Below are 18,841 nucleotides of genomic sequence, written 5' to 3'. Positions count from 1 at the left end.
TATTGGGGCTTACGATTTCAGAGGTTTAAATCTATATGCAGTTGGTAGTAGTGCTCTTGGACTTAGGATAAATTGTGTACCATAGGGGAATCACATGGTTGAGCAAGCTTGTTTACTTCATGATGGCTGTGAAGAGGCAGAAATGGGGGGGGGGGGGGGGGGAGGAGCCAGGTTACTAATGTCACTTTTATTGGCATATATACAATGATCTACCTTCCTTTCATTACCCTACACCTCTTAAAGTTTCCACCCCCAAATAGTGTAGAATGGTGAACAAGCCTTTAGCAAGTGGCCTTTGTGGAACCATTTCAGAACCAAAGCATGGCACATTTGTTGAAAATTTATTGGCTATTAGTGCATTTACTTATTTCTGGCCACTTCTATGTTCCCTGATTCATATCTGCTTTTAATGCTGGTACTATGATGTTTGATTGCTATAAATTTGTAGTATACTTTAATAATGTGATGCTTCTAGTTTTATCTGTTTAACACAGAAAAACTGCTTTGGCTATTGAGTATCTTCAGTGGCTTTATATGAATTTTAAGATTTTGCTTTCTCATTTCTGTAAGAAATTCCACTGATGGTTTGAAAAGAATTAAACCGGTAGATTACTTGGGATAGTATGGATATTTTTAGCACTCAATTCTTTCCACTCATAAGCATAGAGTACCTTTCCATTACTTTGTGTACTCAACTTCTTTCATCAGTATTTTGCAGCTTTCAATATAATAATTTTATCTAGATGAGTAAATATGTTTCTAAATACTTTGTAACTATTGAAATTGGAACATTTTCTTTATTATTTTCTAAATAGTTTACTATTAGTGCATGAAAACACCAAATTTTTCGTAGCTCTAGAAAACAAACAGGGCCTAGTACATACTAAACAAGCATTTTCCCTCTGAACTATGATGGATTTTAAGCCATGAAAAATTCACTGAATTCAAAAGTTCTATAAGTGAATGATTCCTTCCTGTATCTGGAAATGTACATCTTTCCTTGGATTTGTGAAGTCTTTTGTCAGTATTTCTTAGTAAGCATTCTACCCCTTTATTTTTTTTGTTTCCCTTTCTAAAAATCCCTATGCCTCAAACATTTGATCTTTTCTTAGAGTGCAATAAGCCTTTTCATTTGTTCATCATTTTTTTCACTTCACCTCACTTGCTATTTTTCAAAAATGTGTCATTCAAACAGATTTTTCTTCTCCTCAAACAGTGATACTATTGATGTTATCTATTACAATTTTCCATTGCTTATTGTTATGTAATCAGTACATATCTTTTTGAACAGTGTCGTTTTTTTGAATTATTTTCTATATTTTCTTGAAGTTCACTGAATTTTCTTAAAAGGGCTATTTTGGAGCAGTTGGTTAAGCATTCATACATTTTTCTTTTAGGGGCAGTAACTGGCAACCTAATTGGCCCATTTGGTGATACCACATCTTCCTGATTGTTCTTGATTCTCAAGTTACTGGAGTTTGTACAAACTTGCTTTGGGAAAGCCAAAAACAACCACAGCAAAGGAACAGCAAAGGAAATCTGTGGCAGTTGGTGCTAGGCTGGAACATTCCAGAAGTCTGGGACCAGTGGGAGCTGCCTACTTCTGAGGGCTGCCTGGAATTTAAGGCCATCAGCATTAGCCCAGAAGCAGTATGCACCAGATATACACCAGAGACAGACTCAGCCAAACTGGGGTTCTGTGGGTCCCATTGGCAGGGAAAAGTCTAGAATCTCAGGTACTAGTCTGAAGTATAATACCATGCGGTCTTCCTGGTGTGGGTTTCACTGTCAGCCCAGTTTGAGGATCCAAGAAAAATTCCTGGGAATATTTCCACCTTTCTTTCTCATGGGGGCAATAGCTCTATATTCATTGTGTTGCCTGGTCTTCGGAGAGGGATGGTGCAGGTAATGTAACACTGTTTCTCCTGTCCTCTTGATGATCCTTTTCTTATTTCACTACAGCCAGCTAATAAGATATCTCACCTGGTTTCTCTAGTTTTTTTTTAAATATTTTCAAATAAGCTCCAATCAAATAGATGTTTCTGCAGAAGGATGTACTTCAACATCTTGCTCTATCACTTCTACTCATGCCAAATTGTTTTATTTCTGCCTGTGTGTGTGTGTTTGTTATATAATTTTCTTTATTATTCATGAATATTTTATCAAACTGTTCCTAAAATTAGTTTTATATTGGATATGTTCTTGTCCATATTCCCTAGTTGTTGGTCATCTCTGTTAACATTAGTCTGTTGTATACTTTAGAATCATAACTTGCAATGTCATCGAATGAAAGAAATTTCCCCTTTTTACTCTTTTCTTATTAAAAGCCCTTATTATTCTTTTGAACTTTGTTTCCAATAAGTTTAGAATCAAACTAAAAAATATATCCTTCACCATAGTGGCATCAATGATAATAGATTTAGTGACCAAACCAATGGACAACTTAACTAAGTTCCCAATGTTAAAAATGTAACATATTAGTCTTAATCACTTTGGCCTCCAGTGTCCTGAAAAGTTGGAGCCCCATGTTCACCCTCAGAACCATCATTCTCAGCTCCTCTCCTGAGATGAATCAGATTCGACAAGAGTAATTTCCATACCAAAGGTTAAGTAGTAAGTCATTAAAATTACTGCTGGTATTTCCTAGAGAAAATTTTAAACTGTGTTATGTAGGAGCTAGACTCTTAGCAGATTGTAGTTTCATATACTCACAACTTGAAGTTTCTGGTTCACAAGTACTGATTTCACTTTTTTTTAATTGTGAAAATACTGTACAGAGGGGGTTACAATTACACGGGCAAGATAATGAGTACATTTCTTATCAAGCATTGTAGCCTCCTCCTTTGTTTCCCCTTCCCATCCCTTCCTATCCCATTTTATGTACAATATATTTTGTGTTTTCTTTATAGGTCTCTTTCAGAGTTATTATATGGAACAGAAGTGGTCCTTACAGTAGAAACTCCCTGAGCTATCAGAACCAAATGTTCTAGGGCATATTGATGAAAATAATTACAAAGAGAAGTGAGGCTAACATACTGTGAGGAAAGATAATTTCAGAAAAATAAAAGACGTTTGTATACATGTATACAAAAATGTTCTGGTATATCCAAATCAGAACCAATGTTAATTAATATTATCTGGCTTAATTCACCAGGATTGAAAGAGCATGATGTAGTCAGAATTGTCTGTGCTGACCTGTGGAGGGGGCGAAGGAGGTAAAAGGTCTCTGTGCTTAAGAATGTATCAGGCCTGTCACAGTCCTGTCCAGTGCTATTGCCCTTTGCTAAGTTCATCTTATATTCATTCTCACGTGAATTTTTGCAGCAGTCTTCCAATTGTTGCTTGTTGCTAGATTCTCCTCTTACATGACAAAAAGTTCATTCCAAAATATAATCATGGAAACTCTTTGCATTAAAGAATCTAATAGTTCTTTGTGCTTATAAAAAATAATATGAGTTTGAAAGCCTTTTTGATATGGTTTTACTTAAAATCTCAACTTATTCTGCTAAAATCCAAATGTTTTCTGCCTCTCAGCTAAAACTTTCCAAGCATAGTGTATCACTCTATGACAATAAGTTTTTCTTTCTATTGGAAATTGCTACCTGAATATTTCTTTTTTTTTCCAGTTGTGGGGCTTGAACTCTGGGGGCCTGAGCTCAAGGCAAGCACTCTACCACTTGAGCTTCAGCGCCACTTCCAACCTGAATATTTCTAATGGAAATATTTTCTTTTCTTCCCAATATGTTTCCCTCAGCAGACTTCACCTCTAAGTGGTCTAGAAATTTCTTACTTTCCTTAAGACCCTAAATACCTTGCTTTTCTGCCTGTCTCAATATTTCTTTTATGCTTTCATGTTAAAGCAGCTATCACATTGAATTAATAACTTCTTGAGGTATTCGTTATGTGGAATCATTGCTAAATAATTTTTATAACATAATATACTTTCTCCTTTCTAGAAAATGTTTTTGTTGCATTCCAGAATTTTCAATATTTCTGGCATACATCAGATGATCAACCCATTTTGGTAATAATCTACCTGCAAAACAGAATATTCCTCATCCAACACTCTAGCAAGAATAGATACAGTAGTCCAACAAATGATCACCCAGAGAAGAATGCTAAAAATGAAAAGAAAGTTTACAAAACATGCAAACATTAAAAAATAGATAAAGAAATACAGGAGAGAAGATTAAAATTATTTTCAACTAATAGTTGAACTTTTTTAGTTATATACAAAAATTAATTTTAAAGAATCTAATGTTAAATTATTCCTGACCATTGTAATATGAACTCAGTTGAGAGTGTTCAGCAGTCTAAACCTACCCATTAGGAAGAAATGATCTTTAACTGGGAACATTCAAATCTTCTTAGATAAATCTGAATGCAGCTCTCACTTGCCATTAAGTCCTACAAAAAGTATTCCATTTTCATGTCACATCAAATGTGTGAGGCAATAATTGAAAGAAAGAACCGTTTTCCTGGAGATACTCTATGAAGTGTCATTAATAAGTCCTTTGTCAATGATTACTGACCTAATGATTATTTTCTGCCTTTTCTTTTCTCTTCTCTCTTCCCATCTTCTTTCTTCTCTTGTCATCTTCTCTTCCCTTCTCCCTTTCTTCTCTTTTTCTTATTTTTAATTTCTGTGCACTTGTCCTGGAGCTTGAACTAGAGTACTGGGCACCATCCTCAAGCTTTGTTTGCTCAAGGCTAGACCTCTACCGCTCCAGTTTTGGCTTTTAGATGGTTAATTGGACTTTATGACTAGGCTGGCTTGGAACCAAGATCCTCAAATCTCAGCCTCCAGAGTATTTAGGATTACAAGTGTGATCCTCTGGTGGCTGGTTTCTTCTGCATTTTCTTACCAAAGAAAGTGCAGAACCTGCAAATAGTGGTCACAGAAATAGAAGCTTTACAGGACTGCAAGAACTTGGTCTTCCAGGAACTCTGTATATTTTTGCTGTTTAGTTTTCATCATTATCCAACACCTAAACACAAACTTCTTTTTTTTATTACTGACAGTTTTTCGATGTTGAATTGCCAAAAATCGTATGGCTAGAAAGTGGTTAGGCCAGAATTTGAACTCAGATATACTTTATTGCAAAGCCAATGCTCAGCTGACTACCTGTAGCTAGGGAACAGAGTGCAGAAGACAGAAGAATTGGTAGAGGTTGTCAATCAGTCTGCATAAAGTTGACATAAAACATGAACTAATTAAATCAAATGAGGAGAACTTGGACGGGATTACAGAGAGTAATCTGAACCTATCAGCCTGTCATCAGTGATCAAGCTATGTCCTTCATGCAATAGCAAGGTAATTTAAGTTAATCCAATTTCAGAGCAGATAAAGCTTCCAAAATACAAATTCAGGATGTATTGAATTCATTTCAATGTTGTTAAGTGGTCATTTGGGATAAAGTCACATTGGATCTCAATAATTTTGTTGAATTTCCCTAACAGTAGAGCAATATATCTTTTATCACCAGGCCATATTTGACAACTCCATATTTGCTCCCATCTCTACATTATTATTCTTTTAATTTTCTTTTGGAGTCAGTCACTGATTAGCCATCCATAAATGGACTTATGCATTATACTACTGATCTTAATATACCAACAAGCAAGGGTAGAGATAGAAATGTAACCCCAAAGATTCTTGTGTGTATAAATTCACTGCACTGAACTATTCTGTTGTATACAGGTGTGGGATCTGGTGTGTGCTGATGGGAGGCAGAGGATATTTTTATATAATTTCCCATAGATATAAAACTTGAAATATTTAGTATTTAATCCAAGAAATATAATAATGGCAATGTAATGATTCTGTATTTTATATGAAGTATTTGAAAATTGTTTCCATAAGTTTATGTCATCTTATTCTCTGAATGCTCTTGATTATTGGTCATATTCTTATTTATGTACCAACCATGTTTCTGTGAAAATTAGTCAATAATTTTTAAAGAATTATACTTCATAGTAGAAAATGAGCATTATGAAATTAATGAAATTAACATTATGGTCACAAATTCTTTCAATCTCACCTTAACACTAATGGACTATATGATGACTATAGGGGCTGGGAAGGTGGCTCAGTGATAGAGCTCTTTCCTTGCATGCCTAAGGCCCTGGGTTCAATTCTTCAGCACCACATAAGCAAAAAGAAAAAAGCTGGAAGTGGCGCTGTGGCTCAAGTGGAAGAGCGCTAGCCTTGAGCTGAAGAACTGAGGCACAGAGCCCAGGCCCAGAGTTCAGGCCCCATGACTGGACCCAAAAAAAAAGAGATGATATAAACTCATTGTATTACACACAATACAATATATCCCTAAACATAAACTATCTATGTGGATAGTTCAAATCCACTGTAACAGTCAGTGATACGTACCTGGAGACTAAGACACTATTTTAAAAGTTGTTTTAATGGGTGCATAGTGAGTGAGTATCTCTTTGCTAGCTATATTGTGTTTGGAGATAAAGATAATATACTACTGAATTCAGTCTTTTAAGAGAACTTTGAAACAAGAGTGAGTCAAGTTTTCTATCCTTATTGGTTTCTTGTTTCCTCCTTGTAGTATTGAAAAAAGTAATGAAAGACCATGGGAATAGTCATGTGAGTGTTCAGCATCAAATATATTCTGATATTTCCACATGACTTCATAAGAAGTTTATTTTTAAAAACTCATAAGTCATATTGAACCAAAACTTCTTGTACAACAACTTAATTTAAAATTTAAAGTAAAAATACGATAGAAATGGGGTTTCAACACAAGGCAGATCCTCTGGATCCTTTGGTGTAGCTATAAAGACCACCACTTTGAGCAGGCCACTGCCACCTTGTGGCATTTTAATTCAGTGTGTTTGATATGGGATTCATTCTTTTGTAATAATGAGATGTACAAGACAGTATGTTGACTAGTAAAGATCTTCTCCCAATCCATGGGCTTTCTATTGATCTTGCTAGCTATGTCATTTGCCCTGCAGAAGCTCTGCAACCTTATGCAATCCCATTTGTCCAACCTTTCTTTGATTTGTTGTGTTTCCGGGTCTCTATTCAGAAAATTTCGGCCTGAGCCAAGGAGACCTAGGGTTTCTCCTATTCCATCCTGTAATGTTTTCAGAGTGTCTGCTTTGACTTCAAGGTCTTTGATCCATTTGGAGTTGATTCTGGTGCAGGGTGATATATAAGGATCTAGCTTTAGTTTTCTACATGTAGTTAACCAATTTTGCCAGCACCATTTACTGAAGAGGCTGTCTTTCTTCCATTCTATTGTTTTAGCTCCCTTATCGAAGATTAGATGGCTATAGGTCTGTAGGTTCATTTCTGGGTTTTCAATTCTATTCCATTGGTCCTGAGGTCTGTTCTTATGCCAATACCAAGCTGTTTTGATTACTATGGCTTTATAGTAGAGTTTGAAATTTGGTATTGATATTCTTCCAGCAGTGTTCTTTCCGTTGAGGAGTGTTTTTGCTATTCGGGGTCTTTTATTGTTCCATATGAATTTTTGCCATACAACGGACAAGGGTCTCATATCTAAAATATACTTGGAACTCAAAAAATTAAACCACCCAGCAACAAATCCTCAAAGAAACAACTGCCCAATAAATAAGTGGGCGAAAGACTTACAGAGAAGCTTCTCTGAAGAAGAAAGAAGGATGGCCAATAGACACATGAAGAAATGTTCAACATCCCTAGCCATAAAAGAAATGCAAATCAAAACATTGAGATATCACCTCACTCCAGTTAGAACAGCAAAAATCAAGAACTCTAACAACAACAGATGCTGGAGGGGATGTGGACAGAAAGGAACCTTACTTCATTGTTGGTGGGAATGTAAACTTGTTCAACCACTTTGGAAAGCAGTATGGAGGTTCCTCAAAAGACTGCACATAGAGCTCCCCTATGACCCAGAAATCCCACTTTTGGGCATTTACCCTAATGTTTACAAAAAAGACCACACTAAAGCTACCAGCACAACTATGTTTACTGCAGCATTATTTACCACAGCTAAGATATGGAACCAACCCAGATGCCCCTCAGTAGATGAATGGATCAAGAAAATGTGGTATATATACACAATGGAATTCTATGCTTCCATCAGAAAGAATGACATTTCCCCATTTGTTAGGAAATGGAAAGGCTTGGAAAAAATTCTATTAAGTGAAGTAAGCCAGGCCCAAAGAAACATAGGTCCCATGGTTTCCCTTATTTGCAATATCTAGTATAGGTATGAGTCAAGCGGAAAAGGTCAGATAATGTGTGGTTAGGAAAACGAACCCTTAAATATGTATTTTAATGTTTTCGTTTCTTTCATGCATGTGTTTCTAACGCATTTATAAGATTATTTCTTTGTTGCTTTGTATGTCCCTCCCCCACAGTGTAACCCCCGCTTTCACTATATTTGATGTCAGTATAACATGTGGAGGAGATGGGGACAAACAAGTCGTTTAAGGATTCAGGTGGACCTGTTGCAACAATGAGAAGTACAAAATGTCATGTCAAAACCAGCTTTACAATGTCGGTGTAGGGGGGCAGGGAGGGGTGTATGATTGGGTGGGGGGAGGGGGGAGTCTGGGAAGGGAGGTAAAGGGTAAACAAAGGAGGAGGCTGCAATGCTTGGTAAGAAATGTATGCATTATCCTGCCCATGTAATTGTAACCCCTCTGTACAGTATGTTCTCAAATAAAATAAAATAAAATAAAATAAAAAAAGACAGTATGTTGAAAATGAACTTTACAACTTTGAGGGGGGAGGGCAGGGAGGAGTTGAGGAGGTAAGGAGGGAAGGGATGGTAGGGGAAAAACAAAGGAGAGTGTAACAATGCTTGATAGGAAACGGACTCATTACCTTGCTCATGTAACTGTCACCCCTCTGTACAGTATCTATACAATAAAAATATATATTAAGAAAAAAATTATTGTATTGTTAAGCTGATGTACAGAGGGATGACAGTTACATAAGTAAGGTAATAAGTACATTTCTTGTGGACCAGTGTTATGCTGTCCCTTAACTTTCCTACTTCCCTCTCCGCTCCCCACTCTGACTCCCCTCCCCAACAAGTTGTAAAGTTCATTTCCAGCTTAGTTTCTTGTGAGTATCGCTGTTGCATTGGTTCTCCTTTGTTTCGCTATTTTGTTATTCCCCTTCCCTTCCCCAAATCAGATAAACATAGATACAAGACACAGGCTACCAAATTCAAGAACAGTGACAAGGGGTAAACCAAAGGAAAAAACATGAAAGAAAAAAATCATTAACTTTGCACAGTACATTTAAAGAAAACATTAAAAAAAACCTCTTGTTTCTATATCTTGGAGTTCATTTCAATTAGCATCATTTTATATGGTCTTATTGAGCTATTGTGATCCTCTGCTGGGGCTATCCTAGACATATACTAATTATTACAGATGAGGGAAGCCACGGAGCCTATGTTTCTTTGGGTCTGGCTTAGTTTACTTAATATTATTTTTTCCAAACCTTCCATTTCCTTACGAATGGGGCGATGTTGTTCTTTCTGACGGAAGCATAGAATTCCATTGTATGTATATACCACATTTTCTCAATCCATTTATCTACAGAGGGGTATCTCGGTTGGTTCTATATCTTAGCTATGGTAAATTCATTCTTAACATATCAGAATGAATGTTTACTAAGTAATTATTTGGTGAGTAAACTCTTCGTACCTTGATATTAATATTATTGTGGTAATATTTTCATATCTTGCTTCTATTTTTCATAAGACCACACAAAACAATTACCATCCAATAATACAGATGAAACATCCTAATTTTAAGATTGTCCTTAATTCCTAAGTGACTTAAAAATGCTGAGGTAGTCAAAATCACGTAAGTAATATATATTTTTGAATATTCAGGTCAAACTTCCCCTATAGCTTAATGACTAACATTTAGTATGGCTTTCACATATGTTTAAAATGTTTGTCACTTCATTTCTATTATAAAAAGCCCTTTGATCTCATAGTTAACAACTCATTTTAATACCAACATCACATATTCTTATTACATCAAATAAAATTTCATCATTAGCCATCTAATGCTCAATTGAGGAATATGATGAGAATGGAATTTATTTAATATATTTTTAGTTGAACAGCAGAAAAAATATGTAAATAATGTAAATTAATGTGTCTGACTAGACCACAATTTTCTTCATACCCAATGATCTCAGCATCAAAATTCACTGACTTGATATGTTTAGAGACAGAAAGCCTGAGGTCATAAAGAAGAGCCATGTTAAAATAGCAGAGTATAAAATTAACCCTCAAATATCCATGGCGTTTTTGTATGCCAACAATGAGACAAGCGTGGTCAAAATCAGGAAAGCAACTCCTTTTGTAATAGCCCCACAAAAAAATAAAATACTTAGGAATTAACCAAAGAAGTGAAGGAACTCTATGATGAAAACTTTAAAAACCTGAAAAAGGAAATCAAAGCAGAACCTAGGAAGTGGCAAAACCCCCCATGTTCCTGGATTGTAAGGATCAAGATCGTGAAAATGACAATACTTCCCAAGTCTATCTACAAATTCAATATGATAACTATCAATATTCCAACCTCATTCGTCAAGGAAATAGAAGAAGCAATCCAAAAATTCTTATGGAACAATAAAAGACAAAAGCGATCCTTAACAGAAAGAACAGTTCTGGAAAAATATCAATACCAAATTTCAAACTCTACTACAAAGCTATAGTAATCAAAACAACTTGGTACTGGCACAAGAACAGACTTGAGGACCAATAGAATAGAACTGAAAACCCAGAAATGAACCCACACATCTATAGCCACCTAATTGTCAATAAGGGAGCTAAAAAAATAGAATGGAAGAAAGACACCCTCTTCAGTAAATAGTGCTGGCAAAATTGGTTATGTACTTGTATAAAACTAAAGCGAGATCCTTATATATCACCCTGCACCAGAATCAACTCCAAATGGATCAAAGACCTCAGAGTCAAAGCAGACACCCTGAAAACATTACAGGATGGAATAGGAGAAACCCTCGGTTTCCTTGGCACAGGCTGAAATTTTCTTATTAGAGACCCAGAAACACAACAAATCAAAGAAAGGTTGGACAAATGGGATTGCATGAAACTGCAGAGCTTCTGCATGGCATAGTACATAACTAGCAAGATCCATAGAAATTCACGGATTGGGAGAAGATCTTCACTAGCCATACAACAGACAAGGATCTCATATCTAAAATATACTAGGAACTCAGAAAATTAAATTCCCCAACAACAAATCCTCAAAGAAACAACTGCCCAATAAATAAGTGGGCTAAAAACTTAAAAGAGAAACTTCTCTGAAGAGGTAGTAAGAATGGCCAATATACACGTGAAGAAATGCTCAACCTCTCTAGTCAAAAAAGAAATCTGTTTTCACCGTATTTGATTCCAGTGCCCTGCATCTTTTATATACACTTTTCTAGCTTGGGGAGGGAAGGGGAAAAAAAACAGAATGCTTAAACAAGGATACAGGTTGACCCATTATAACAATGTGATGTACAAGACACTACGTTGAATTATGAACTTTACAATTTAGGCGGGAAGGGAGGAAGGGAGGGAGGGGAGGAGTATAGTTCGGGAGGTGGGAGGGAAGGGAAGGTAGGGGTTAAACAAAGGAGGAGGTATCAGGCTTGATAGGAAATGTACTCATTAGCTTGCTCATGTAACTGTAACTCCTCTGTACAGTGTTTTTACAATAAAAGCTCTATTAAATAAAAAGAAAGAAAAAAAAGAAATGTAAATCAAAACAACATTGAGATTTCCACCTCACCCTAGTTAGAATTGCTATAATCAAGAATGCTAATAACAACAGATGCTGGAGGGGATGTGGCCAGAAGGGAACCCTACTGCATTGTTGGTGGGAGTGTAAATTTGTTCAACCACTTTGGAAAGCAGTATGGAGGTTCCTCAAAAGACTCCATATAGAGCTCTCTTATGACCCATCAATCCCACTTTGGGGCAGTTACCCAAATGATCACAAACAAGGCCATACTAAGGCTATTAGCACAATTATGTTTATCGCAGCATTATTTACCATAGCTAAGATATGGAAGCAACCCAGATGCCTGTCAGCAGATGAGGATCAAGAAAATGTGACACACACACACACACACACACACACACACACACACACACACACATACACAATGGAATTCTATGCCTCCATCAGAAAGAATGGTATCACCCCATTTGTTAGGAAATGGAAAGACTTGAAAAAATTATATTAAATGAAGTAAGCCAGGCCCAAAGAAACATGGGCCTGATGATTTCCCTTATTTGCAATAACTAGTACATGTGTAAGACAAGCAGAAAAGGTCAAAAGCTATGTACATGTGACCATATGAGATGATGTTAAGTGAAATGAACCTCAAAATAGGGGCACAGGTATCTTTTTTCTTTCTTGCTATTGTTTCTAACATATTTATAATATACCATGTGATGTTTTTGTTTCTTCGTATGTTCTTCCCCTTGGTATAACCCCTGTTTTCACTCTACTTGATGTCGGTGCCCTGCATCTTGTATATATACTTCTTTAATTTGGGGAGCAGAAGGGGGAAAACAAAATGCTTAAATATGTGAAAGTGAACTTTACAACTTCTAGGGGGAGGGTAGTTGTGGAGGTGGGAGGGAAGGGATGAAAGGGGAAAACAAAGGAGGACGCAGCAATGCTCAACAGGAAATGTACTCATTACCTTTCTCATGTAACTGTAACCCTTCTGTTCAGCGTTTTTACAATAAAAAATGTACAAAAAAAAAAGAAGGAACACTTTGGCCTGGTTCTAATACTAAATACACTGATACATTTTTTTCAATTTAGGTGGGAAGACAAATAACAAAAACTTACGGAGAAATAGCATATATGCAATAACGTATGATGACTGTGCATGAAGTTATTAAATATCTGAGATTATATTAACTGGTTAAATTAAATAGTTCTTTTCTCCTGCAGAGGAGTATGTGAAGTAGAGGGTAATTAGTGCTAATTACCAGCTCCTTAATGACTGAAGGAATGGAGATGAGGGTATTCCTAATAGTTCTATACTTCAAAGATATTACTGAGGGGGCCAGAAAAAAAGTCACTGCATTCCACAGACATGACCATTAACATAGTTTCTTTAAATAGAGACACCCTAATATCTCTTAAAGGTTTTGTAGACTATGGTGAGTTCAACAGAAAAGACAAAAGTTACTGTGAAGTCAATTCTACTGGATCTTGATCCATGCCTTCCTAAGGCATTCATTGGTGGTGTCTAATGTAGACATACCAGAGTTGGGAATCAAAATATTCTTAAAGCTTTGTTCTGTAAATTAGGTTGACTTGCAGTAACTCCCAATACTTTGTTACAAATATTAAGAACACAAGCACTTTGTTATTTACTTTGCATTTGTTTCAGTTTATATCCATATCTGGGTTTATCTTATCAATGAATAGTATTTGATCTCCGATTGTAGTTCCCTAGGCTCAGATCAGAGTTCCTAAAATCTAGCAAATTTATTTTTTCAGTTAGTAAGCAGTAGTAAATTCTGTTTTCAGTATTAGTCACAATGCATTGAGTGGAAAGCAAGAAAGAGTTTGTTCAATAAAACTATAATTGTCAAATATATTAAGGTATTAAATATAAAGATAATTTTAAAATTCTTTATCACTGAGAAAATTCATAACATAATATGGTGCTAAAAATATAATCAGTAGACAACCATGTAAATGCATCAATGAATAACTGGGAAACTTCGGGCTATAATTATGTATACTGCTCACAATGTTTTGGTAAAAATACAACCAAAGGTGTTTCCCACATGTTGACATTAACATCATGTTTTTTTTCTTCTGATCAGATACTATTTCAAAACATTTCAACTTCAAACAACATTTTAACACCATGTGTAAGCAATGTTTTCACAACATTTTAAAATAAATTGGACTAGTGCTTTGAAATTCAACACTTGTAACCACATTCACAAGAAGACACACTGCCAGTGATTTTCAGTATTTAATCTTTCAATAGGAAGGAAGAAAGGAAGAATGGGGAAAAAAGAAAGAGTAAGGGTAGAAAGGAAGGAGAGTGAAAGAAAAGAACAAAGGAGAAAAAGGAGAGAAGAATTGTCCCAACTAATTTCCTTTGCCTTTTAGTAGACACAGTTTTAGTAGATGACTTGGCTTCTTAGTACACACATAGCACATACTACTCCAGCAAAGTGCCTAACTCTGGAGGCTTCCTCATTATCCACATCAAATCAAAGCCATCTCCTCTAATTACAGTATCTGTGATATCTAGATCAAGACCTTCTTTCAATAGAAAGACCTTAATTTAAAGTCAGAACCTCACTACTGGCACGGACTGTCTGTCATCTCTATTAAATATAATGTTATGGGAACAAATCATTATTAGTCACATAAATTCACTTCATAGGACATTTTCTGTCAGGAACACGTTTTACCTTTTTTAAAAACATCACTTCTTGAGGGGCTGGGAAGGTGGCTCAGTGGTAGAGCGCTTGCCTTGCATGCAGGAGGCCCTGGGTTCAATTCCCCAGCACCATATAAGCAGAAAAAGCTGGAAGTGGTGCTGTGGCTCAGTGGTAGAGCTCTAACCTTTTGCTGAAGAACTGTGGGACAGTGCCCAGGCCCAGAATTCAGGCTCCACGAATCACTTCTTGAACAGTGAAAATATTCTAGGAATAGTTAACTGTAATCAAAACTCTACCAAGATAGAAATAACAGCATAATTTCAGTGCAAACCACCATTAACATTTTGTAGGAATAAATTTAACATGAAAAAGACAGTGGAAAAAACACAGAAATATCCTTAATAGATAGAATATAGGTGTACAAACTGCTGTTTCAAATCACAAGACCCAACTCCATAAATGCTTGGAAACAATAATTATATATGAAGTAAAATGGAGAATGGGAATTGAAATATGCTTCATCTATAGAAAATGATGAAGAAAGTCACCAGTCATAAAGTGAGGTGAGAGCTCTGCTTTCCCAGTTATTTCTGTCTTTGTCAACAGTGGTTTGGCGAAGCTTTAGTCTTTGTGGGTACCATAGAGCTGTGAAATACACTCCGTTAGAGAGCACTGCCATCTGAACATGCAAATGGAAATAATGTCTTATCAAAAGGCTGTGGTCTCAAACTTTAATGAACCTACTGCCTCACTTTACCCTTCCTAATTTAAAGTAGCACCCTAAAAGCAATATAAGGGTGATTCTGACAGAGGACTGCAGTTCACAAAACCCTGTTGGAGGTATATCAGTAGAACATAAAAGACAGCTAATACTTTAGTGGAAGAAATGGGTGGAGCAAGTGTTTGCTTCTTTATTGATTGGTATGATGTACTTGTGTCATTGCTGAGCTAAGATGAAATATCTTGATCTTAAAATTGCACTACTGCCCTTTTGTAGTCTAGGGGATAGTGCATTGCTCCTTGGGCCTTGGCTTACTTATTTGTGACTTGAGTAATAAACTCCATCAACTGTGGATTGGAATGTGCTAATCATCTACTCGAAAGCCAAATAACAAGTCCAGCACATCACTGCTACTTTTCTTTTTCTCTTAGGCTGTTAGTCTTTCTCTTTGCACTCTCATGGCTTGATTCTTTCAGTGTCTTATCTTTTAAAGGAAAAAAAATACAGATAATGAAACCTGTTAAGAGCTAAAAGATAAATGGAACAAGATCCAAGCGCGAGTCCAAGACTTCAGTGATAGACTTATTCAAAAGCATTTTGTACTCAACTCAGACAGTTGAGAATGTTAGGTTCTAGCTCTCATTAAGTGAAATATCATTGAGATGTTTCAAATTAAATCATGGAAAATTATTTGATACAAAAAGAATTAGAGCCTGGTGCCTGTGGCTCACAGCTCTATTCCTACTTACTGAGGAGGCTGAGACCTGGAGGATTGTGGCTGAAGCCAGCCCAAAAAGAAAAGGATGTGAGACTCCATCTCTAAAATTAACTAACAAAATGCTGTACTGAAGAAATGGGACATGTAGTTGAGAATCATCCATGAGCAAGAAAGCCATGTGAGAGTGTAAGTCCCTATGTTCAGGCTATGGTACCTGAATCATCATCATCATCATCATCATCATCATCATCATCATCGTCAACATGGTACAGAATAGTGATAATATAATTTTGCAAATTATTTATTTGTCTAGATGTAGAGGTTTCACAAACATAATATTAAAAAAGAAATTAATTTTCAGCCTTATATATTGATGAGGTTATTTTTATAAATAAGGATAGTAGTTGTTGAAGGTTAAATACTGTAGGATTTTCATATAAAACCCTAATGCTATTGCATGCAATCATGTCTAAAGAAATTATGTCAGCCTGTATTTTTTAAATTAATTCTTTAATAACAAACTGGGTACATTCATCCTTTATATTAGGTCTTATGCTTTGTTTTCCAATTTAATGAGACATTTTTCTTTCTAGCAGGAAGAAGAGAAAGAAAGGAATGAAGATACTACAGATTTATACTTCCTTTTGAATTCTGTATAAAATAAAACATGTTTTGCTAGTAACTGTGGGTGGCTAATTATTTTCATGTATTCTTAGTGGTATTTAAAATAACTGGCACATACTCTCTCTTTAAGGGATGAAAACAAAAAACAAATACAAAGAACCAAAAGCATTAGAACATGACCATCATCAGTGATTTGTGAGGGTGGCAGGAATCATGCATATTATTTCAGTTTGAGGATATTGATCAAAACATTTCTCACACTCAGATAGATACATGAAACCAAACACATTTATATTTAACTATTTCCATTCCCAGATATAGATTCAAGAGAAAAATATATACTATACAGTAAGTTTTCCATGAAATATGATGAGAAAGGAAAAAATAACTCTACAAACTGTGAAATGGATAAGTAAAATGTGCTATTTCTGTAAATAAAACAATACACTAATGAACCTTTAAAACATTATATTAAGACTTAGTGAAAGAATTCTGCCATGAAAGGCTATATATTATATGAGTGCATTCCTATAACATGTGAACCATGGGAAAAATACTTGAAAGAATTAGTGGTCTCTTATGTCTAGAAGGGCTGTGGGGACATGAGGAGAGACTGCAAATGAATAGGGTTTTATTTTTTTGTATGAATAAAACTTCCTAAATTTCACACAGAGTTGCACAACTCTGCGCATATATTAAAAATCACTGACTCGTAAAAGAATTATCTACCGGGACAAGGTGTAGTGTGAGAAGCTAGTAGCACAATGCAGTTATCCTTATTTCCTAAGTCATGACCTACGCTGGCGAGGGGCAGGTCTATGGGTCATGTATTCCACATCTCCTAGGTTCCCTGTCATCCTTTGGTTGTGGGGACTTCACAAGCTGAGTTCTCAAAACCTTCAAGAGAACTCACAAGAGTTTGCTCAATGGAGTTCAAATATCAGGCTAACAGCAACTTTCAGTTTTTGACTTGAACTCAGCTGCCAAGTAAGATTCCAGCCCAGGTGTGGCCTGGATTTGATAAAACATTAACTTTGTTCTCTAGGTAAATAAAAAACGTGGCTGCACAGGTGCACCTGCTGTGTGGTGTTATGGGCAACCACAAAGTTATTAGAGTGTAATGTAGAAAAAATAAACAGAACAAGTGTGCTAAGGGGCACATCTAGATTGCCATTGTAGATTGAGTGCATAGTTAAATATTTCTGTCAAGTAAGTTTAATGCAATTGTTGAATGTAAGGAATAGCTCACCTGGGAACCTTACCCAACATTCTCATGTCCTTCCCATAAAGTGCATATTTTCAAAATCTGCACCATTGCATAATCAGAGAATATTTTTAAATGAGAAAGACCAGAAAGGATTATTAGCTTAAAATGGAATATGCTATACTTCCTTTACATTTCTTTGGTGAAATAACAAAAATGACAGAGAGCACTAGGAACATTTATTTCTGACAGGTGTAATTTCACCCCTACTTCAGAAGCCATGACTTTAAAAGCAGATGAAAGCCCTCAGTTGATGAATGAGGGGGGAAAAGTCTGACAGGAATAACACAACTGTCTCAGGGTAATTGAGTCATATGCTCCTGTGGTTTACGTTTACTGTTTAGCCATGAAGTTACAAAGATATACAGTGTGTTCTACAGAGCTTTGGAACCCATTTATTTGCATTTATTTCTGGAAGCTGATAGAACAATTTAATGAAACTATACTCATCTCTGATTTGATAATGACATAATGATTATGTCATCTGATAATGACATAATGATTTTAGGCCACCCAAAGCAATTTCATGGTGATAGATGAAACCATCTTGACAGCAAATTTCTGAACTGATATCAAGATCTGGGTATTAAAAAATCATCATTATGATCAGTGAATATGAACTACAGGTTGGCATTCGGAAAAGTGCTTTCATAGATTTTATAGACTTGAAAATAAAGTCTATGTGAACTTTTCAGCTTTGGCTTTAGTCTGATGAAACCATTAAGTTCTTTAAATTATGTTAATTAAATCAACGTACTATTGTACTATTGTACTCTGTGTAGTTAATTTTCTAGTTACAAAGTGAGATATTGAGTTTAAGAATATAAAACCTGTAAAAGAGGCTAGGTAAGTGTAAATTTCTATAACAGGACAAAGTACATGGTAAGTGTTAAAGGAAAGAAAATGGAAGTGATGGGCTGTAGTTGATTGGATTACATTTTACACAAGTGTGGAAATGAAATCTCGTCATGTATCTCTAATATATACTAGCAAAAATGACACAGATAACATGGGAGATAGAAACAAGACATGGCAATCTCTCCATAGGCACTAAAGTTGCATTCCACTTGGTTTCAATGTGCTCTTTTCCT

General features: G+C 35.8%; 1 protein-coding gene and 1 non-coding gene across 2 annotated transcripts in view; one reads left to right on the top strand and one right to left on the bottom strand.

The window, feature by feature from the left end:
- Cfap299 (cilia and flagella associated protein 299) overlaps positions 1-18,841 on the bottom strand; it is a 577,316-nt gene that overhangs the window by 308,904 nt on the left and 249,571 nt on the right. The window lies entirely within an intron of this gene.
- On the top strand, positions 14,490-14,554 carry Trnaa-ugc. The gene has a single exon. It is a non-coding gene; the product is annotated as a tRNA-Ala (tRNA).

The sequence above is a fragment of the Dipodomys spectabilis genome, unplaced genomic scaffold, assembly GCF_019054845.1.
Source record: "Dipodomys spectabilis isolate Male_0828 unplaced genomic scaffold, ASM1905484v1 ptg000043l, whole genome shotgun sequence".
NCBI classification, from domain to species: Eukaryota; Metazoa; Chordata; class Mammalia; order Rodentia; family Heteromyidae; genus Dipodomys; species Dipodomys spectabilis.
Note: the sequence above shows the minus strand (reverse complement) of the source record. Positions and strands in the feature narration are given on the sequence as shown.